Genomic DNA, 21,562 nt, shown 5'->3' with positions numbered 1-21,562 from the left:
TAGCTCTAATGAGTGGAAAGTTTTTTCTTGGGGGCAGCTAGGTGGTGCAGTGGATAGAGCACCGGCCCTGGAGTCAGGAGAACCTGAGTTCAAATCCGGCCTCAGACACTTAACACTTACTAGCTGTATGATCCTAGGCAAGTCACTTAACCCCAATTGCCTCACTAAAAACAAAAAACAAATGAAAGTTTTTCTTTACATCAAGCCCAAATTTGTCTCTGCAGATGTCCCTCATTGCTCTGGCTCTGTTCTCTATGGACTAAGCAGAACAAGGCAAAGCAGTGAATCAGCATTTATATAGTGCTTACTACTCACTAGGCATTGTGCTAAGTTCTTCTTACAAATATCATCTCCTTAGATTAGAATAGATCCAATTCCCTCTTTAATATGATAGCCCTTCAAATCCTTGAAAACAACTATTGATTCTCCTATAATTTTTCTCATTGCCAGGCTAAACAAATTCCAGTTACTTCAAACAGTCCTCATATACTTCTGTGCCTCCTCCAAACTCCAAATTCTAAATCATGTTGCCCAGAATGGCATACAATATTTCAGGTATGGTTAGACCAGGGCAAAGTACAATAGCTCTATTAACTACCCAGTGCTGGACTGTTTGGTTCACTATCTAGCCTGATATTGCATTTGTTGTTTTTTTGTTTTGTTTTGTTCTGTTCTGTTCTGTTTCTTTATTTTGGGCTGCTATAGTGCACTATTGATTGATTCATATTGGTTTACAGTGCAATAAACCACCTAGAACCTTTTCAGACCATCTGACATCCAACCTTTCTACCACCATATTATCCATTTATCTTCTTGAATCCAGCCTTAAATATCATCTTATTAGATTCCATGCAACGAAATAGCCTCATGAGATCTTTTTGGATCTTAACTCTATCATCTTGGTGAGCTTCTCTGGTTTTGTATCACTTGAAATCAATAGACAGTTGTTTACAAAGCACTTCTAATTGAGAGACAACACACACACACACACACACACACACAAATAGAAGCTTTGGGAGAAACTGGTTTTCTATAAGAAAGCTCTCTTCTACTTGGGTTTTGCTTAGGACACCTTCCATGACTGACAAACAGCTGCAGGAACCAAAGATCTTTAATGATTTTTTTTTTTTGGTGAGGCAATTGGGGTTAAGTAACTTGCCCAGGGTCACACAGCTAGTAAGTGTTAAGTTTCTGAATCTGGATTTGAACTCAGGTCCTCCTGACTCCAGGGCTGGTGCTCTATCTACTCTGCCACCTGGCTGCCCCCTCTTAATGACTTTTTTTTTTTTTTTAGTGAGGCAATTGGGGTTAAGTGACTTGCCCAGAGTCACACAGCTAGTAAGTCTCTGAGGCTGGATTTGAACTCAGGTACTCCTGAATCCAGGGCCGGTGCTTATCCACTGTGCCATCTAGCTGCCCCGTAATGACTTTTTAATGATAATACTCAGCAGATTATTGGGAAGAAAATTGTATCTCCCCTGGTCAGATTTGTTTTGGTGTGATGATGATGATGATAGTAGCTGGCATTTATATATTGCTTTAAAATATACGAAGTACTAAATGTATGCGTGTATACAAATGAGAAACAAATAAGATCATATATAATATATAATGAATATATTAATATGTTAATTTATATAACATATTTTATATAAATAAATATGACATATATAAATATAGCAAATAAGATATATGTATATATATATATAAAATTCTATTTGTTCCTCAAAGCAGTCCTGTAGTATAAATATATAATAATAAATATAACATATATAAAAATATAGCAAATAAGATATACGTGTGTGTGTATATATATGTATATATATATATATATATATACATAAAATCTTATTTGTTCCTCAAAGCAATCCTGTAGTATAAATGCTATTATTATCCCCATTTTACACTTGAGAAAACTGAGGCTGCAAGAGGTTAAATGAGTTCCTCAGGGTCGCACAACTGAATATTCTGAGGCAGGATTTGAATTCAGGTCTTTTTGACTCCAAGTCTGGTACTCTATTTAGTGTTTTACTTAACTGCTTATGATGTAAACATATATGAGGAAGACACCTTTTTGGGAGGAGTTAAATTAATGGTATTCCAGAAACAAAATTGTAAAGTAGATAAATTTTGCCTTAGATACTCTATTTTTCCTTATGGGCCACAGTCTCACTCTGGTCAGTATCATATACTCCACCTTCATAGGACTAACTGTAACAACTGGCAAGTAGTGTACCAACCAGGTGGGACAAACAATAATTTTGGTATGCTTTTATTCTGTGGCATCAATAGTCATTGTGAGCTACTCTTGCCACTGGGCTAACTCCAAATGCCTTGTCTTGATCAAATGAAACCAGATCAGCCCAACCATTGCACACCAAAAAATGCAATTTAAAACAAACAAAACCCTGGTACTAAGAAATGGCAAACAATTGCTGTGAAATATTGGATTAATTATTAATTAGTGAATTAATCTTTAAAAAAAACAACTAGAGGAACCTGTAAGCTGAAAGGGTTGCCACTAATTGCTCCATGCTATAGCAGGCTTCTTTAAAGTGTAAAGAACACAAAGATGGATAAAATTCAAAATAGCTTCTAACTTTGCCATGCAGAAAAAAAGATGTTTTAATTGGCAAGACAATATAAAGATCAGAATACCAAAGATAAGAATGGGTCATTTTTACTTGATGAAACTACTTTTTTCACTCAAGGCTATACCAAAGCTATTATCAGAATTCCAGATGATCCTATGTAAAGTCTAGGCATCTTCATTAGACTATTAAAAAAATCGTCCCCCCAAAAAAAATAAAGTTATGGCTATTTCCTACTTTTAGAAGGCCTGGGATCTTGTGTCCATTGATGGAATAATAAAGTCTGAGAGATATATTGATATACAGAGAAATATAATTTTTCTATAATTATAGAAATTCCAAAATGAAGAGGGAATACTGTAATATGAACTACTATCATGTCACCCCTCATGAAAGGTTAAGAAATTGATTCAAGAGTTACAGGTAGGGGGCAGCTAGGTGGAGCAGTGGATAAAGCACTGGCCCTGGATTTAGGAGGACCTGAGTTCAAATCTGGCCTCAGACACTTAAAACTTACTAGCTGTGTGACCCTGGGCAAGTTTCTTAACCCTCATGCCCTGAAAAAAAAAAGTTACAGGTAAACATGTTACAGGCCAAGGAAGTTTCCTGGCTTAAACCCCATTGAAAGCCTAATGATGATAATGATTATAACTATAGGCATTGGCATTTATATACTTAGACTTGGGAAAAATGTGCTATTCACCAAAGGTACAATTAATATCCAGGTTATATAAAGTATAAAACAAGCAATTGTGACAAAAGTAGAACATATTTTACATAAAAAGATTTGGAAAGATGTAAAAAGTTTTATGGTTTATCAACAATACATTTAATTATTTTACTTTTATTTTAATTATTTTATACCACTATACCTTTAAAGCAGAGTAGATTTTGGAGAGCCCTGGGCCTTTAAGAAACAAAGGAATTTATTTCTGAAACTTGAATTTAAAAGGTACTCTCCTTACTGTGATTTGTCTGCTATTCGGGCACATAGGGTTAGAATACTGGCGCTATAAACTTTCATGAATGCTCACTAATTTGCCCTCATAGGCAGCAAGAGAGCTGAAGTTATTTCACTGGGGTTGGACCTGGGGAAGGCAGGAATTAGACAGGGTTCCAGGTAGTTAAGTTTAGGGTCAGATTGTGCATCTATAATATGTAAAAGAACAACACTGTTTTGAAGACAGTAAGGCTGATAAATAAGACAAAGTTTAGCAAAAGAAAAAGAAATACAGACCTCTTATATCATATAAACATAGCCAAGTCAAGCAAAACAAATTTACACATTGGGTTATCTTTCTTTCCTTCATTCCTTCTTTCCTTTTCTTCTTTCCCTCCTACTCTTTTTCTTCCCTCCTTCCTACCTTCTTTCCTACCATTCTTTCATCTCTCCTACCATCCTCCTATCTTTCCTTCCTTTTCTACTTCCTTCCCACCCTCTCCTGTTCCTCCATTCCTTCCTTTTGTTCCTTCCTTCCTTCTTCCCTTCCTTCAGCTTTCCATCTTTCCTCCCTCCCTTCTTTCTTTCCTTTCCCCTATTCTTCCTCCCTCTCTCCCTCCTTCCCTTCTTTCCTTCTTTCTTCCTTCCATCCTTCCTCCCCCTCTGCCTCCCTTCTTCCCTCCCTTCTTTTCTTCCTTCCTTCCATTTCATTAGAGGGAGGTAATCAGGAGAAAAAAAATGCTTGTTAAATAAAAATAAATAAACAAGTTAGAGAGTATCAGAGGTCATGAAAATCAAAAGAATTGAGGTGATCAGAAAATACATGGATCAAGGCAGGAATCAATTTACCAAGGTTAAATGGGTACTAGGTCAGGAATTCAGGAACATAGTCTGCTGTTCACCTGAGGGTAGCATATCTGAATTGCCAGCAAAGTACTTAGGAGAAATAAACAATTTTGATGAATTGTCTTGCAAATCCAAGCTTATAAAGTGACGAAAGCTCATAGGCACCTCTGGCATATAAGAATAAAAAATTACTTCATCATCATGGCCTTCTGATTGTTTGGAATTTGTGTTTTCCATTGCATATATAGTAATAAAACTTCTAAGTCTAGTAAATCTGGAAAACTGCTTTAGAAAAAAAATAATTCTCACCAAAAAGCTATTCTCAAAGTCTTCTAGACCTTTGAATACAACTTTGAACCAAGATTACTTTCAAAGCAGGGATAAAGAACTAGGATATTACACTTTCTCATTCATTTCTGATATGTTGAGAGGAATAATTTGATCTGGGGATTCTTTATCTCCCAAATTCTTCCACGTGTCACTTACTGCTTGTCATTGATAAGAGTTATTAGAATGGATTAGAATAGCCTTGAAGACTGATTCCAAACCCACAGCACAGTAACTCTGTTCTCACACCCATTTACTAACACTGGATTTGAAGGGCGTCCTCCCCAAAGCCCCCTTTCCCAAAATAATTTTCCTACAATGCCTGACATTTCTATACTTTCACTCCTTTGAGTTAAATCATTAAAAACCTCCCTCAATTTTCAGACCTGAGAGGGGAAATAGATTAAATCATTAGTACTTCAGCTCCCATTTGTTGATTAGATTAATCAGCCAGGCACCTTCCAGTAGAATGTGAAGAGAGTATTGTCTCTGGAATGAGCGCATTAGGTTTCAAATCTCACCTCTGATACTATATGACCCTGGGAAAGTCACTTAACTTTCTGTGTTTAAATACTGTCTCTGGTGCATACTACCTGTGTGACCTTGGACAAGTTGTTTAACTTCTCTGAGCTTCAGTACTCTCACCACTAAATTGAGGGGAGTTAGGCTATATGGCCTCTAAGGTGACTTCTGGCTCTAGATTTAGGATCCAATGACCTGTGCTGGCCTCACTTCCCTCCCTGGCCAGTTTTGACTCTGTGGTCAGTCATCTCAACAATGCCCCCTCCTCAACCTGGAATTACTCAACTCCTTGACCTTCCGTCATTCATTCCCTGATAACATTCTGTTTTAAGGGATTCCTGGCATTCATCTCCTCCATTGCTAATTCAGAGATGGGAAGTGCTGCTGGAGGAAATTCTAGAACAGGGTTGATTGAGTCCATTACGAATGTCCATCATATATTCTCTGCTGGGACCTCACTGCTGCCAATCATCACTGCATTCATTTCTAGTTGACTGGCTGGCATACTCTTTATAGCAGTCAATTCAACCTTCTCTTTCCCCCCTCAAACCATCAAAGGCAGCTCCTCCCTGTAATGCACATCAGATGACCTTGGTTTTCCTCTACCGAGACTGGAGCTATCCAACATGAATTGATCCCTTTCCTCCACCCCTCTAAACACCTGTTCTCTCTTCCTTCCCCATAATTTCAGACAAAGACTTTCTCCTTCTCCTTTTCAAAGTAACCTCTGCCTCTGGCCCCTTATTCCTTTCTTTCTCTTCTGTGACCTTGCTCTATCAATCTACCATTTTTCTCATGTATCTTTAGTCTTCCACCTTTGACTTGTCCACTTCTGTCAGTGTATAAACACGCTCAGGTCACCCTCAATCTAAGACAAATAAAAGATCTCCCCTGGGCCTCACCATCCCCTCAACTTATCATCCTGTCATTCTCTTCCTCTTCATTGCCAGTCTCTTAAAAAAAGAGTAATCTAGGCCCCAACCTCCACTCACCTCCCACTAAACCCTTTGCAACCTGGCTTCTATCCCCAATACTTTGGTGAAATTATCTCTCTCCAAGGTCACTAATGACCTTCCTTTGGCCAAACCCAATGACCTTTTTCTGTCTTTATATTCCTTGATCTCTCAGCAGCATTTAACTTTTTTTGGACCACTCCTCTCTCCTTTTCCATACCATTTCCTCTTTTGATTTGGCTTCCTGAGAATAGAAAGGGAAGAGAAAGGGAAAGGACAAGTGGAAGGGGGAGAGAATCAACATTTATATAGCTTATAGTGGGTGCACTGTGCTAAGAACTTTACAAATTTTATTTCATTTGATCCTCATAACAACTCTGTGAAATAGGTACTGTTATTATCCCCATTCTACAGTTGAGGAAATTGAGGCAGACAGAAATTAAATTACTTGGCCAGGGTCACACAGCTAGTAGGTGCCTGAAGATGGAGTTGAGCTCAAGTCTTCCTGAATCTAAGCCCAGCACTCTATCCCTCACACAGGCATGTCTCTCTGTTTCCTCCCTGGTGGACTCACAGGCAGGAAGTCTGCCAGGCAAGAATTTTCATGTGTCCATGTCCTTTTCTGGGGTGCCTGCTCTTCTATGGTGACACATGACTTTGTGTTCCATGGCTCTTCACCTTGGGAATTCACTCCACCCCTGGGCTACTTCTCACATTGGAAGAATCCTTGGTCCCACCACTCTTTCCTTTTGTTGGCTGGTTCCTTTTAGGAACTTCATTTTAAGGAGTCAGCCCAGTCAGAACTTGTCTTCATTCATCTCCAAACTGAACTCCTGATTCTCTACAGGATTTGGTCTCTCATGCTCCCTTACTGGGAAGATACCTTCATCTTCACTCTCCTCCAGTCCCCTCTTCTACCCATAATTTTTCTTTTCAGCTCCCTTTAATGTGCTACCTTCCCCATTAGAATGTAAGGGCAGAGAAAAAGAGAAATAATAGTATACCAAGTGCTAAATATAATAATGAATACTCTGAGATTCCTAAGAAGGTTTGATAATCAAGGACAGGAAAGGCAGAAAAAGCTCCACGGAGGAAGCAGGATTTGAGAGAGTAATGGCAGCACCAGCAGCAACAGTATCAGCAGTTATAATAAAATATTTACAAAAGATCTTGGGTGGCTAAGTGGTGCAGTGGTTAGAGGGACAGGCCTGGAGTCAGGAAGACTCCTCTTCCTCAGTTCAAATCTGGCTACAGATACTGACTATCTGTATGACCCTGGGCAAGTCACTTAATCCTGTTTGTCTCAGTTTCCTCATCTATAAGATGAGATGGAGAAGAAAATGGCAAAATATTCCAGCATCTCTACCAAGAAAACCCCAAGTGGCATCACAAAGAGTCACACATGAACAGCAACAATTGCATGTGTTATCTGATATGATCCTCACATCAACCCTATGGAATAGGAGCTGTATTCTTTCTCCCCCCAACCCCCTTTTACAGCTGAGAAAACTGAAGTTCACATGCTAGTAAGAGTTTGAAGCAGAATTCAAACCCATCTTTCTGACTTCAAGTTTAGTGAAGTTTTTGATTTACCACAAATCAAAAGAATATGGGAAGACATTGGAGAGGAGGATATTGTTATGAGTAAAGGCTCAGTGACAAAAATCTACATGGGAAACACTGAATTACTAAAATAGTTCTATCTATTATTGATATAGAATGGAGGATTAATATAAAAACTATGAGAGAGAAGATTGAAAAGGAAGCTATGAGTCAGGTTATGGAGGACGTTGAATTCTATGGCAAGGAATAAAAACTTATTCTATAGGCAATGGGAAGAAAGGAAGTAATGTCCAGGATGAATTGGAGTAGAGAAGAGAACAAGACTACTGAAATAGACATACTCTCAGCCAATTCTATATTTAAATGCCTCTTCTTCCAATTAATAAGTTCTTCCCTGAATCACCATTTGAAGAAGCACCCATGTGACGCCTGCTATGTTTTCTTTAAACTCTATCAACCCATGACTCATCAGACTATTTCTCTACTTTGCTTCCCATAAGGTTACCTTCCCTCCCCTGGTTTTCTGCTCTCTTTCATGTGTCATCTTTCCCTACTAAATGTAAACACCTTGAAGGCAGGGCCTATTTTTCTTTTTCTTTATATTTGTATCCCTGGCACTTAGCACAGTGCCTGGCATATCATACATATGTAATAAATGCTTTCTCTGTCTGTCTTAAAGCTAGAAGGGTCAAGGTCATATGGTTGAACTCTTTCATTTTACAAGTAAGGAAACTGAACCAGAGAAAGCTGAGATGTCTTGTCCAATATTTCACAGTTAATAAGAGGCAGGGCCTGCATTTGAACCCAACTCCTTTGACTCCCAATCCAGTCTTTATTATACTATATCAAATGGCTCCCAAAGAGATTCTGCTATGAAAGGCCTGGATGCAATTTTTTCTGGTTTAATGTACATCCTAAAACACATTTGTTAACCAGGTTCTTTTAAAATGGAATCCAAAAACTTCCACTGATGTCAGTACATACAAGCTGGGTCAATAATATTCTATTATGAAATAATTGCAGTTGCATCTAGGGCCTTGGCTGGAAATCTAGTTCTCATATTTGCCTATTTGCCTTTCATTACCCAGCAAGGGCCATTGGAGATCATATTTTAAAATACAAAAATCCTTTTAATTGCAGGAACAGCCAGGCAAGTTCAGCACAGGCAAGGTAAGAGCTTCAGATGAGTGAGTTACCTTAATGTTAATATGAGTTCTGGAGAGTTAATACTACCTGGAATTCCGTTCTCTGTGGATTTTGTCCATATCTCTACAACACTGATTCCAATTCAGTTTTCTGATTCTCAAGCTTACTTCTAATTATCTCAAAGGATATTTGAAAAATTCTCAAGAGAATCTGAGAAGAAATACATTTAAAGTAATTCTCTATATCCATCCATATATATATATATATATATATACATCATATAGAATCAAGAGATATAAATGAGATTACTATAAATAGGGCACTATGGTAAGAACTGTAAGACATATAGATCACAGATATAGCCCCTCTGGAACTTAAAATCTGTGTAGTTGAAGAGCTAAGATATAGCTGTAAGTTACTGTACCTTTTGTTTATGAGGTTCGTTGCTAGAAGAAGCAGGAACAATGAATTTTTGTGTAAAGAAAAAGGATGGAATCAATGTATAAAGGATGTAACATAAGCTATTTTTATCTGTGAATAGCTTGATTACCAAAAGGAATGAAGAAAGAACTTCTGTGCACCAAAAAATGATAAAAAGCTACATATGAAGAAATACAGTTTCTTGGATAAAATGTGAAGAGACATCAACAGTTAGGAGAACTGGATTAAGAATGGACCCAGATGCTTGGACTGAAATGACCTGTTTGAAGGCAGGGGAATAATAGGCTTCAGGGCATTGTGTTCCCTCAGATCATTTTCATTTGTGAGTTTTTAGAGGCTGAAAATTTAAACCTCACAAAGTGCCAAATCCAATAACAACACACACAAATGAGAAGACAAAGAAGAATGTAAATAAGTGTCATGATATAAACAATACATGCTAAAGAAGTTTAGAGTAGTGAGAGATCTCTGCCTGCTGATATGGTCCAAGAAAGGCTCATAAAATGAATAAATAATTGAATAAATGTAGCTAAATCACTGGCCCTAGATTCAGGAGAACCTGAGTTCAAATCTGGCCTCAGACACTTGACATTTCCTAGCTGGGTTACCCTGGGCAAGTCACTTAACCCTCATTGACCTGCAAAAAAAAAAATCATTTGTTAAATGGTTATGTACCACACATTATACGAAGTGCTGGGGGTACAAATGGAAAAGCAAACATATAGGTTATCTCAAGAAGTTTACAGGCAAATAGATTTCACATACAGGAGGATACAGCTGGAAAACCAATGGCAAGATCTGTGGGTTCTTAGGGTACAGGGACAAGGGAGAAAGCAACATCCAGGGTTCTCAAAGGCTCAGCAGCAGGGGAGTTGAAGGTTCAGCAGCAGTGCCCAGAGATCAGAAGGTGACCATTATGAATTTTGTCCTTTTGCCACAAGAAGAACAGTCAAAGACATAGGCTGCCATCTTCTCATTTGAGCTGAACCCACAACTGAGAAGGTGGGAGTTGAGACGGATGAGTAAGATTTTGATTAAAAGGCTTGGGGAAAGCATCCCAGGCTGGAGGCGCAGCCAGAGCAGAGGAGCTAATACAAGAAAAGACAGAACAACTAGAGGAATAATCAGATAGCTTTTCTCATGTACATATATGATGTTGCATATTTTTAGAGAGTGGGAGGTGGTCTGAGGGTGAGAGTGGATTGGCAAAATCAAACAAATAATGACAGAGTAATGCAAATCCAAAGAGTTTGGGAATGGCCACTCTATCTTCTATGAGACTGTGTGGATGGCTTTAAAATCTCAGGATGAGCTATCAAGGCACAGAATTACCTTGAAAGGAGGGGACCAAGCTGAAGGGGACAAACTAGGTTTTGCCCTAGGCACTGACATGGGAATAGGTGAGGACAGAGAGGGTTAAGGCGGCTGCTTCCTCTCCAGTGCAACCTGCCCCTGTGCCTTGTCTCTTGGTCCTCCTTATGTATGAGGTAGTGAATGTATCCCAAGGCACTCCCTGGGGAACAGTATGCCCAGTCCTGGAATGGGATTTTTAGACATGGTAACACACTTCATTTGAAAAAGATATGGGGGTTTTAGTGGACCACTAGTTTAATGTGTCAGCACTATGAAATGGTGGTCAAAAAAACCCAAATTTATTCTTGGGCTGCATAAGAGCTTTGACCTCCAGGAATAAAAAGGTGAGAGTCCTACTGTGTTCTGCTCTGGTTAGACCATAAGCAAGGTATGATATTCCATCTGGGGCACCATTTTAACAAGCTGGGGGGCATCTAGAAGAGGACAACTAGAGAAGTGAAATGCCTTAAATTCCTGCCATATAAGGAGAAATAGAATGAATTGGAGACGTTTAGCCTAGAAAAAGGAGAGGAGTGAAAGGGAAAGTAGGGACATGACTGCTATTTTCAAAAAATGAAAGGCTTCCAAGTGATTTCCATATGACAAAGAAAAATCAGATTTTCTTTTTTCTGCTTGATCTCAGAGTACAGAATAAGGAACAAAGTAAGGAAGTTGAAAAGAGGCAAATATGCTCTTGTGAGTATAAGGAAAACTTCCTAATTAAAGCTATCAAAAAATGGAATGAACTGCCTTGAGGGGTAATGCTATTCTTCCTTGGTGTGGGACGTCCAGAAAATGCATGACCACTTTTCTGGTGTTTTAGTAGATTTTCGGGGGGGGGGCAGTATGTATGTTGGAGGGGAAATGGGTAGAACTAAATAATAACTGAGATTCTAAATTTGGAATACTATGTATCCATCTTGTGCATCTTTTTGTTTTGTTTTGTTTTTGGGGGGGGTGGGGCAATGAGGGCTAAGTGACTTACCCAGTGTCACACAGTTAGTGTCAAGTGTCTGAGGCTGGATTTGAACTCAGTTCCTCCTGAATCCTGGTACTTTATCCACTGCACCACCTAGCTGCCCCCATCTTGTGCATCCTTATACCCCCTCAAGCTATTGCCATGTGTCCCACCTTTACTATTCTCCAGGCTTCCCTGCCATTCTCCCTTCCTGTTCCTAGTCTCAACCCCCATCAAAGTTTTCTCCAGGTAAATTTCTCTCCCATTGAGGGCTTTAGTGGCAATTCCTTAGTTACAGTTCCACCAAAGTGGAATCAAAGCAAAATAGAATTATTTCTGTAACTTATCAGGTGAAAAATTTCTGATGAGTTGAGATAGAAATGTCAGGTATGAGAAACCAATGATCCTTAATTGGAATCTAAGATACATTTTGAAATACAAGATTGACTCAGGCTATATGGTGCCATGATCCATAAATTGTTATGCTATATGTCTAGTGGAGGTAAGGCGTCTTTCAGTCCACAAAGAATGAAATTAACATTTTAGTGTCTATCTACTGTACATCTTTCCAAATTGGAAAAGAAAAAGTATGACTTTCTATTTCCCATCAACTTTTCTCTTTTGTTCTTTGTCCTCGGGTATATCAGTTTCTAGATTGATTTTTCTTTATGAGTTTTTGTCTTAGATCCTTTCCAAGTAGCTTCCTGCAAAAGTTACTAAACATGCCCTTGAGTTTCTATGATTAAAATAGAAATATTTAAGAAGAATTCCTTCCCCTAGTCTTGTACTGGACATTTAGTTGATTTTATGAACTGCATTACATGCAATAGAGTGCCTTTCAGATTCCTGAAATATTTCACTTTTAAGAAACTTCTTTATTCTTTTATATATTCATACTACACAAAAGAATTGGGGAAAATGTCATGTGATTTTAATGCACCTAACTACTCCCTATTTCCCTCCAGGAAAAAAATGCATGCAAACAGTACTTTCATTTGTATTTCCATCCAATAAATGTCTCTTGAATCCATAGATTAGTTTTCCTCTGATACTCTGATGAAGTCATGCGATTTCATGACCATGGATACTTTCTCTATCAGTATAGCTAACAACCACTTCACATCTTCTCCTGCTAGCCAATTTGCTTCCAAGTCATTTCATAAATTCTCTGTAGAAGATTCATCAGGTAGGTGGCACAGTGGATAGAGTGTCAGGCTTAGAATCAGGAAGGCTCCTCTTCTTGAGTTAAAATCTGTCTTCAAACACTCATTAGCTGTGTGACTCTGGGCAAGTTACTTAACTTTGTTTGCCTCTATTTCCTCACCTGTAAAATGAACTGGAGAAGGAAATGGCAAACCACTCCAGTATCTTTGCCAAGAAAACCCCAAATGGGGTCATGAAGAGTCAAACATGCCTGAAACAACTCAACAACACCAACAACAACACCACAGAGTCTTCATCCAACATGGTAAAAATCTCCTCTAGGTCCCTATATAACTAAAGTACACACAAGCTGTCTACCTATAATCTCTTACTCTCACTGTACAATCAGTCCAACTCCTCCTTTGTCCAGGCTTGTCCTTGATGTTTCTATGCCATTTCTTGTGTACAAATCATCATTGTGTACCTGCTTACCATGAATTTTTCCATTAACCCTTATATACCCTGCAATTCTGATTCTTCTGAGATCCTAGTGTTCCATGATTTATAACCATTAAGCATCACTAAGATAATACTAGCTTTAATGAGATACTTTTCTTAATTTTCTTTTTTCTATTGTGAACTAAAAAATCATCTCAAAACATGAACTGTTCAATACACAAAGAATAAGAAAGAAGACTGTATTAAGCCATTGTTTTGTAAAGTGTACATTAAATTCTTTCCTTTTTTTTTCTTTTTTTTTTTTTTGCGGGCAGTGGGGGTTAAGTCACTTGTCCAAGGTCACACAGCTAGTGAGTGTCAAGTGTCTGAATTCGGGTTTGGACTCAGGTCTTCCTGAATCCAGGGCTGGTGCTCTATCCACTGCTCCACCTAGGTGCTCCCAAGTGTATATTAAATTCAATATAGTAGTATCAAAATTGCTTTGTGTTCCTTTGTGAACTTCTTTTTTTGCTTTCTGCTATATGTATTTTAATGTTTTATTAATCTTCTTTTTGTTTTTTTTTGTATCCCTGCCACTCCCCAATAATTACTCCCTGCCCCATAGAAATCTTCCCTTATAACAAATACTATACTTATCATTAAGCAGTACAAATCAACACATTTTCCATGTCAGAAAATGTTTGTCTAAGTTTCCATATCTAGTCTATCACCTCTCTGATGGGTAGCATTTATTTTTCATCCTTTGAAGTCACGGTTTTTCACTGTGTTTATCTAGTGATCTTTTAAAGTTATTTTTCATTACATTATTGTGGTCATTGTGTAAATTATTTCACTGATCTTGCTCATTTCATTCTGTTAGCAGTCTGTAGAAGCTTTCCCAGGTTTGTACAAATCTATTATAGTCATTATTTTTCATGGCACAATAATATTCCCTTATATTCATATACAGTAACTTAATCAGCCATTCACAAAATAATGGGTACTCACTTAGTTTTCAATTTCTCACAGCATCAAAAAACAGTTATAAATATTTATACCTATCAGTCCTTTTCCTTTGCATTTGATCTCTTTGGGTGTATATGCCTAAAAGTAGTATTGATGTGTCAAAATGCATGCATAGTTTAGTGGCTTTGGGGGGTGATTTCCAAATTGCTTTCCAGAATGTATAGACTATGTCACACCATCAACAGGGCATAACTGTGCTTGTGCTTCCATAGGAACTTCAACAATTGCTATTTTCATTTTTGTTACACTAGTGTGATATGGAACCGCATAATTATTTTCATTTGTATTTCTATTAGTAGTAATTTGCAGTGCTTTAAAAATATAGTTCTTCATAGCTTGGATTTCTTCATTTGAAAACTGTTTATATTCTTTGACCAGTAATCTATAGGGGAAAGAGATGGGATTTTGCACCAGTAAGTAATATCTACTCTTCATGGTACCTAGCTTGGGCACATACATAAGCAATTTCTTCCTCTTCCTATACTTTTTATTTTAAAGTCCTTTTTATTACATTTGTAAAACACCAGGCAAAAATAATCTTAACAGACTTTGTTAGGTTCCCTTGATTGGTTGCCAAGAGGCTGTCATTAATGTAGTTTAAGCTTTATTCCAAAAATCTAAATTCCTTACTCAGGCATCATTGTCTTAGCCAGCTGTTCATGTCCCAAATCTAATTTTCTTTTCTGTATCCCTTATCTTCAATAAGTTGCAGTGAAGGAAACACAACCTGTACCCATATGGTCTTTAGTTTCTTGCCCAAGACTTTATAATCTTTGGCAATACTTTTTAGGTTTCTTCTGACGGTATCATGTCTGCCCACATGAATCATCAGTAGTGTGTATAAATCATCTATTTTGAACAAGTCTTGGGAGACAAGTCTCCATTATGCCTTGCATGTATTTCCAAGGAAGACAACAGAATTTTCTATTGTTGGAATCAAGTCAACAAATAATTGGTTGAGTACACCCTATCATGGTATCACCAATTATCACTACTCTTCTCTTTTTCCTCTTACCTTTTTGAATTATCTTTCATATGACAATCTCTGTGGCTCCCCTTTATTCTCCCATCCTCCTTTGAGTCTCTAGCTCCATCCTTTTAATGAAGAGCCTTAATTTTTTTCTCCATATATACAGTTATCTTTTTTCTTCTATTCCTCTAAGCCATTCTTTTACTCTCCAATCTCTTAATTGAGGTCACATTTTCCTTCTGCCACTTAAGCTCCTCCCTTCTTATATCCCCCATTAAAGTCTTGCTCCCATTTTTTAAAAGGAACACAGTAATCTGCCCTTATAACCTGGAATTTGTAGAGACATTTTTCAAGTGCCTTCACCTTCATTTCTAGGAGGGAGGACAAACTCTACTTAGAATATAGATAGTAATTACTTGTTTGTGGCAGAAATGAATACAAGCACCATAAATAGTGCAAGGCATTGCAAAGTTGAAATTCTAAGCCTAAACCTTCAATTAGGGATGTATCCTTCCCCTTCCCTACTCCCATCACAGCAGCTATCCCTTGTAACAAAGGAAAAAACAACAGGAAGACCAAAAAAAAAAAACTTCAGCAAAACTAACCAATATATCAATCAAGTCTGACGGTAGATGTAATATTGCACATTCAGAGTTCTCCAACTCCACAAAGGGAGGAAAGTATGGGTTCTAATTTTTTCTCAGCCTTGTTTTTTAAAACTCCTTCTAAGTGTTTACACCTTACCTGCTAAGTACCTATTAATACTTTTATAGCCTATTAAAGGCCCTTAATACACTGACAATCACATTTAACCTCCTTTCTTATTCTTCACCTAAAACCCAGCCAAATGCTACTTTATTTCTTTTGTCTTCCTAACTCTTGTATGTTCCACCAATTTATTTTATTTGACAATTTATTTTCTTTCTTTCTTTTTTAATTCTTTTTGCAGGGCAATGAGGGTTAAGTGACTTGCCCAGGGTCACACAGGTAGTAAGTGTCAAGTGTCTGAAGCCGGATTTGAACTCTGGTCCTCCTGAATCCAGGGCTGGTGCTTTATCCACTGCGCCACCTAGCTGCCCCCGACAATTGATCTGCCTTTTTTTTTTTTTTTTACTGACCTTGCCTTGCCCACTGCCATCTTCTTGAATCCTTCTCTTCAAGTTTTTCTCTTCAATCCTTTTCTTTGTTTTGACTGAGTCCTATTTCAGATTGAGTCTTTCAACTCCATCTCCTGCTATTTTCCTTCAGTTAATCCTCAAGTTCTCCCAGATTTTTCCTCTCTCAGATTCAATTCCTGGCTTTTCTTCAATCTAACCCCGCACCACCACCCCCCTCAAAAAAAAAAAAAAAAGGCAAGCCAAGCCAATAAACATTTAAGTACATACTCTGTGTCAGGCATGTGCTAAGTATTAGGGATACAAATACAAGCAAAGAGAAAGACAGTTCTTGCCCTCATGCAGCTTACATTTTAATGTAGGAATACAGCACAAAAAAGAGAGAAAAAAGCAGAGGGGAGGGTGTGCCTGTGTGTGTCTGTGTGTGTGTGTGTGTGTGTCTGTGTGTCTGTGTGTATATAGGCTCCAGGAGGAACTCATTCATTCAGAGAAAAGGAGGGCAGCTTACAAAAATCACCTTCACCATCTCTTTCTCCTTATGCAGTTCCAATTCTTCTTATCTCCTGCAACTTTCTCACTTAGAAGCCAGAAGCAGAATCCAGACCTGAAGTTTTCTTTCCTTTATGAAAGGAAAAAAAATCAGTATCCTGCACTTGGGGCACAAGTTGATCAGAGAAATGTATTAATTGTTATTCTAATTCTAAGAATTTCTGCTAAGAGAGAAATCAGAAATCAAAAGGATTGTATTTCTTCCATGCCACTAAAAATACCTCTCTTTCACAAGTCATTTAGAAATAATAATTTATAGTATCCACAAACAAAGACAAAATTCCACAAAAAGATAAAACATAGTTATAGAGTTCAGGTGAAAGTTCAGTTAACAGTTTTGATTAAACAGAATAATAGTCACTTAAAATTCCAGCATATCCTAGAGAATCATTTTTCTGAACTATTCAATATGGTCAGGGTTAGAGATAGGTCACAACCTTAATTAGAGAGAGACGTTCTTGCTTTAATAAATGTGATTACCATCCTAATCCATTTTCCAGAGTAGAGTTTCTTCTTAAACTTTGACCCATTTTTTTTTCTCAGAATATGGTTAGACCTTTGGTAAGAATGATGTAAAAAAGATTTCAGGGTAGGGGCACTGTTTGGGAATGGATAGTTAAAAACTGATAAAGGTTTCTCATTCAGGTATCATAAAAGACCTTGGACAAAAGTATAGCTCTAATATTATTTTGTAATATGTTGGGAAGCCTGCTATGCTTCCACAGTCCTCCTCTTTGTTCCCAGCTCAAGCCAATCTGAAGCACCATCTATATTCATTACTTTCAGGATCTCTTTTTGTACTTGTAATCAGTAGCAAGATAAATTATTTTGGTTGGATTATTATAAATACAGAACGCTCTGCATCTTACTTTAATAAAGATAATACAGCACAATAATGAAAGGAATAGAATTATTCCTGATGTGATAACAGTATATCAAATGGCATATATAAAAAGGTTGAATGCATTGTGTTGACTGTGAAGCAGGTTTCATCCACTTAGGGTAGAGAAAGCAATGTAATGAGTGGAAACAAAAGTCCAGTTTTCAACTACACTAAATCTCTAGCCTTTCAGTCTCCTGAATGGTAATCAGAAGGCAATAAATGTTATTAAAGCTATCTGAGCGCAAATTTGTCCTACTTAAAGGCACTTAGAACTTAAAGTAACATTGTTCTATTGGTTAACTGGCCAGTAGAAAACCTGATCCTCTTATACATGGGTATTAAAATAGATATTTCAAATTTATATAATGTTTTTATAGTATAGGTATAACTGGAAAAATGCTCTTTCAACTCAATTAATCTTATCATGTACTGCAACTATATCGTTATTTAAATTTTTTAAGCACACTGAAACAGAGTAATTGCAAAGGTCAGTAAGTCCACTAATTCCCTATTCTATAACAAGTTTTTTTTCTCTCTCTCTTTTCTCCTTCTTATATTTTTTAACATTTATCTTTAAATTCTAAATTCTCTCCTTCCCTCCAGCCCCTTTTCCTCCCATCAAGAAGGTAAGCAATGTGATTCCCATTATGCATGCTACACCAACTAACTGACATTATTTCAGGAGCATTTACAAATTGACTGGGCTCTCTTGATGATTGGATCTCATGCACATCTCACCCAATCCCACATGCATCCTTGCCACGATCCCTGTATCAGAGCTCAGATTGCCTTAATGGGACCATAGACATAACTCTATGGTCCTGGGTAAGAAGGTAGGAAAGGATTATTGGTTCTTTGTTTTAAAATTTCTGGTCACCATTGATGAGTGAGGTTATCTCATATGACCCACAACTGGTCTTTCAAGAAATTCCAGACCTCAGAAATGATCTGTCCCACTGGAGTATCTTACCTTGTTGGACTATCTTACTCTCTAATTAGGAAGAGAGTGTTCTCATGTAGTTGCCTTGGCCTACAATGATGTGGAACTCCCACTGGAGCTGAGTTAAAATAGCTATGCCTATCATAAGGATGGTGGCTTATTCCTAATGTACCACCTAGTGGCCTCCTTTTAGATCTTTATGTATGTGCCATATTCAAACTCGTTATCTCCAAGGTGTCCAATTAAATCTTGATTAGCTTATATCTTTTAGGCAGTAAGAATATTTAGGTACTAGTCAGATCTTTGTCCTCTTGGATGAGAATAAGAGGGAAGCAAGAGGTTGTAATGAGCATCTGGCATTGCATTGGCAACCATCTACATCCTTCTTCTTTCCTAGATTCTGTAATAACAGAAAAATGCCCCTATTACAATCAGACAACCCATACTAGGGGCAGTGGCTATATTTATTCCCTCCCCAAATGCAACAATATGATTGTAAAGAATGATATGGTCATTAATACTAATTAATACTGGGGTGGCTAGGTGGTGCAGTGGATAAGCACCGGCCCTGGATTCAGGAGTACCTGAGTTCAAATCCGGCCTCAGACACTTGACACTTACTAGCTATGTGGCCCTGAGCAAGTCACTTAACCCCCATTGCCCTGCCAAAAACAAAACAAAACAAAAAACAAAAAACAAAATACTAATTAATACTAAGAGGAATATTGTATACCAGTATGTACCTCCTAACAGATACCTACCATAAGGTACAATCTCTGTTCTGTAGTGGAAGACCTACTTCTTTTGTACAGCAGATATGGTCACTATCACAGTTACTTTGGTCTCTTGTTTCCTCCATAGGTGCAAACACTTATTTATAGTAGCATACATGAGCAGCCAGGAGGTACAGTAGATAGAGTGCTGGCCCTAGAGTCAGGAAGACACAAGTTTATGAGTTCAAATCCTGACTTAGACATTTACTAGCTGAGTGACCCTGAGCAAGTCATTTAACACTATTTGCCTCAGTTTCCTCTTCTGTAAAATGAGCAGAAGAAAAGGCAAACTGCTCCAGTATCTTTGCCAAGAAAACCCCAAATGGCATCATGAAGAGTAGGAAATAACTGGACGACTGGACAAAACGAGCATAAATTAACAAAAGAAAAAATGATCCACCATATATGCTGCTGTATTGGTTTAGTTTACTAACAAGTTTCTGCCAGATGAGTCGCAAATGTTGATAGACTGTTAAAGGAAAGTTTTGAGTTTACCAAAGCTATTTTGTGATTGTAGAAATACCAGTTCCCTCCTTTTTCACAGTGCATTATGCCAAGCAGGGGACCAAGGTAAGGAAAGATTACCTTAGGAACAAATGGGCTGGTTTTGTAGAAGAGCAATGTCTTCTAGATTGGCTAATAGAAACTGAGGAAGGGGTAAGGTAAAATAATAATTGGCTCCCCTTCACATTCCAGATTAAGATTGGTGTTTGTCTACACCTTCAATTTGCACTCAATTTTTCTCAAATTTTAAAAATATGAAGGAAGGAGATTCAGCAGTACCGGATAATTTTGAAGTGAAATAGATAATTTCAATATTATCAATTAAAAATTTCTTTTATAATTAAAACCAATGTAACCGGGATTAGAAGGAAAGCAGAAAATTGGGAGGAAAAAGTCATACACAATCTCTCAGATAGGATATGATTGTGATGGAATACTGCTGTGATATTAAAAAAAAAAAAGATGAGCTAGTTGATTTAGAAAAACATGGAAAGACTTGGACCTATGAAGGAAGATGCTATCCACCTCCAGAGAAAGAACTGACAAATAGAAATATGCATAGTATGATCTTACATATTTGTATATGTGTATATGTATATATACATATATGTATATATGTGTATACACATTTTATATGTGCATGTGTATATATAAAATTAATGTGTGTATATATAGATGAACATGTATACATACACACATACATGCATGCATACATACATATATACATATTTATGTTTAATTGTACCCTTCTCTAGAGCAGAGCAGAGGGAGTACACAGCAGAGGACAAAAAAAAACCTAGAAGCAAGTACAGAAAAGCTAGTTTGCTTTGAAAACAATGTGTAGGATTTATTATATAGGTTTTCATGAAATTGAAATGTATTGTTTTATGTTCTGCTATGTTTATGGAGATGTTTTTTCTTTTCTTGTCTTGTATTTAAGTTTAAAATTAATTTTAAAATTAAAAAAACTTTTCTCAAATTTCTCCAACCCAAATTCAATCTCTCTTTCTTTACAAGTTTAAATCAGTGATGTCAAACTCAAATAGAAATAACCATATATAAGAATCCCTGCTGAGTGCATATTGACTTATAAAACCACACATTAACATCTTCTGTGTTCTGTTGTATTTTAGTTATTCATTAAATATTTCCCAATTGTGTCTTAATCTGGTTCGGTTACTAGGGAGGGTTGCAAGCTGAAATGCCCCCACTTCTACTCTCGATCATCTTCATGACTTCATTCTCAAGGCATTATCTCTTTTCCTGCTCCTTTTCTACAACCTTCTCCCACAGGAAACAGAATTGCCTCCTAGGATTGTTGAGAGCATAAAATTAAAATAAAATAAAATAAAACATGATTTATCTTAATAAATCATGTTAAGTGCATACCTTTAACTACTATGCAAATGTTAGCTATTAGTATGACCTACAAACAAGTCCCTTAAAGTCCCTACTAGGCAATTGGTAGTTAGCCTTCTTCCAGATACTGAATATACTTTGAATCATAAAATTTTTCAGTTGGAAGAGCCATAAAGGAATAGAGCTATAGCTGGAAGGGACTAAAAATTGATGTAGCCCAGG

Source organism: Dromiciops gliroides, chromosome 3 (assembly GCF_019393635.1).
Source record: "Dromiciops gliroides isolate mDroGli1 chromosome 3, mDroGli1.pri, whole genome shotgun sequence".
Taxonomy (NCBI): Eukaryota; Metazoa; Chordata; class Mammalia; order Microbiotheria; family Microbiotheriidae; genus Dromiciops; species Dromiciops gliroides.
This window is presented reverse-complemented; position numbering follows the sequence as displayed.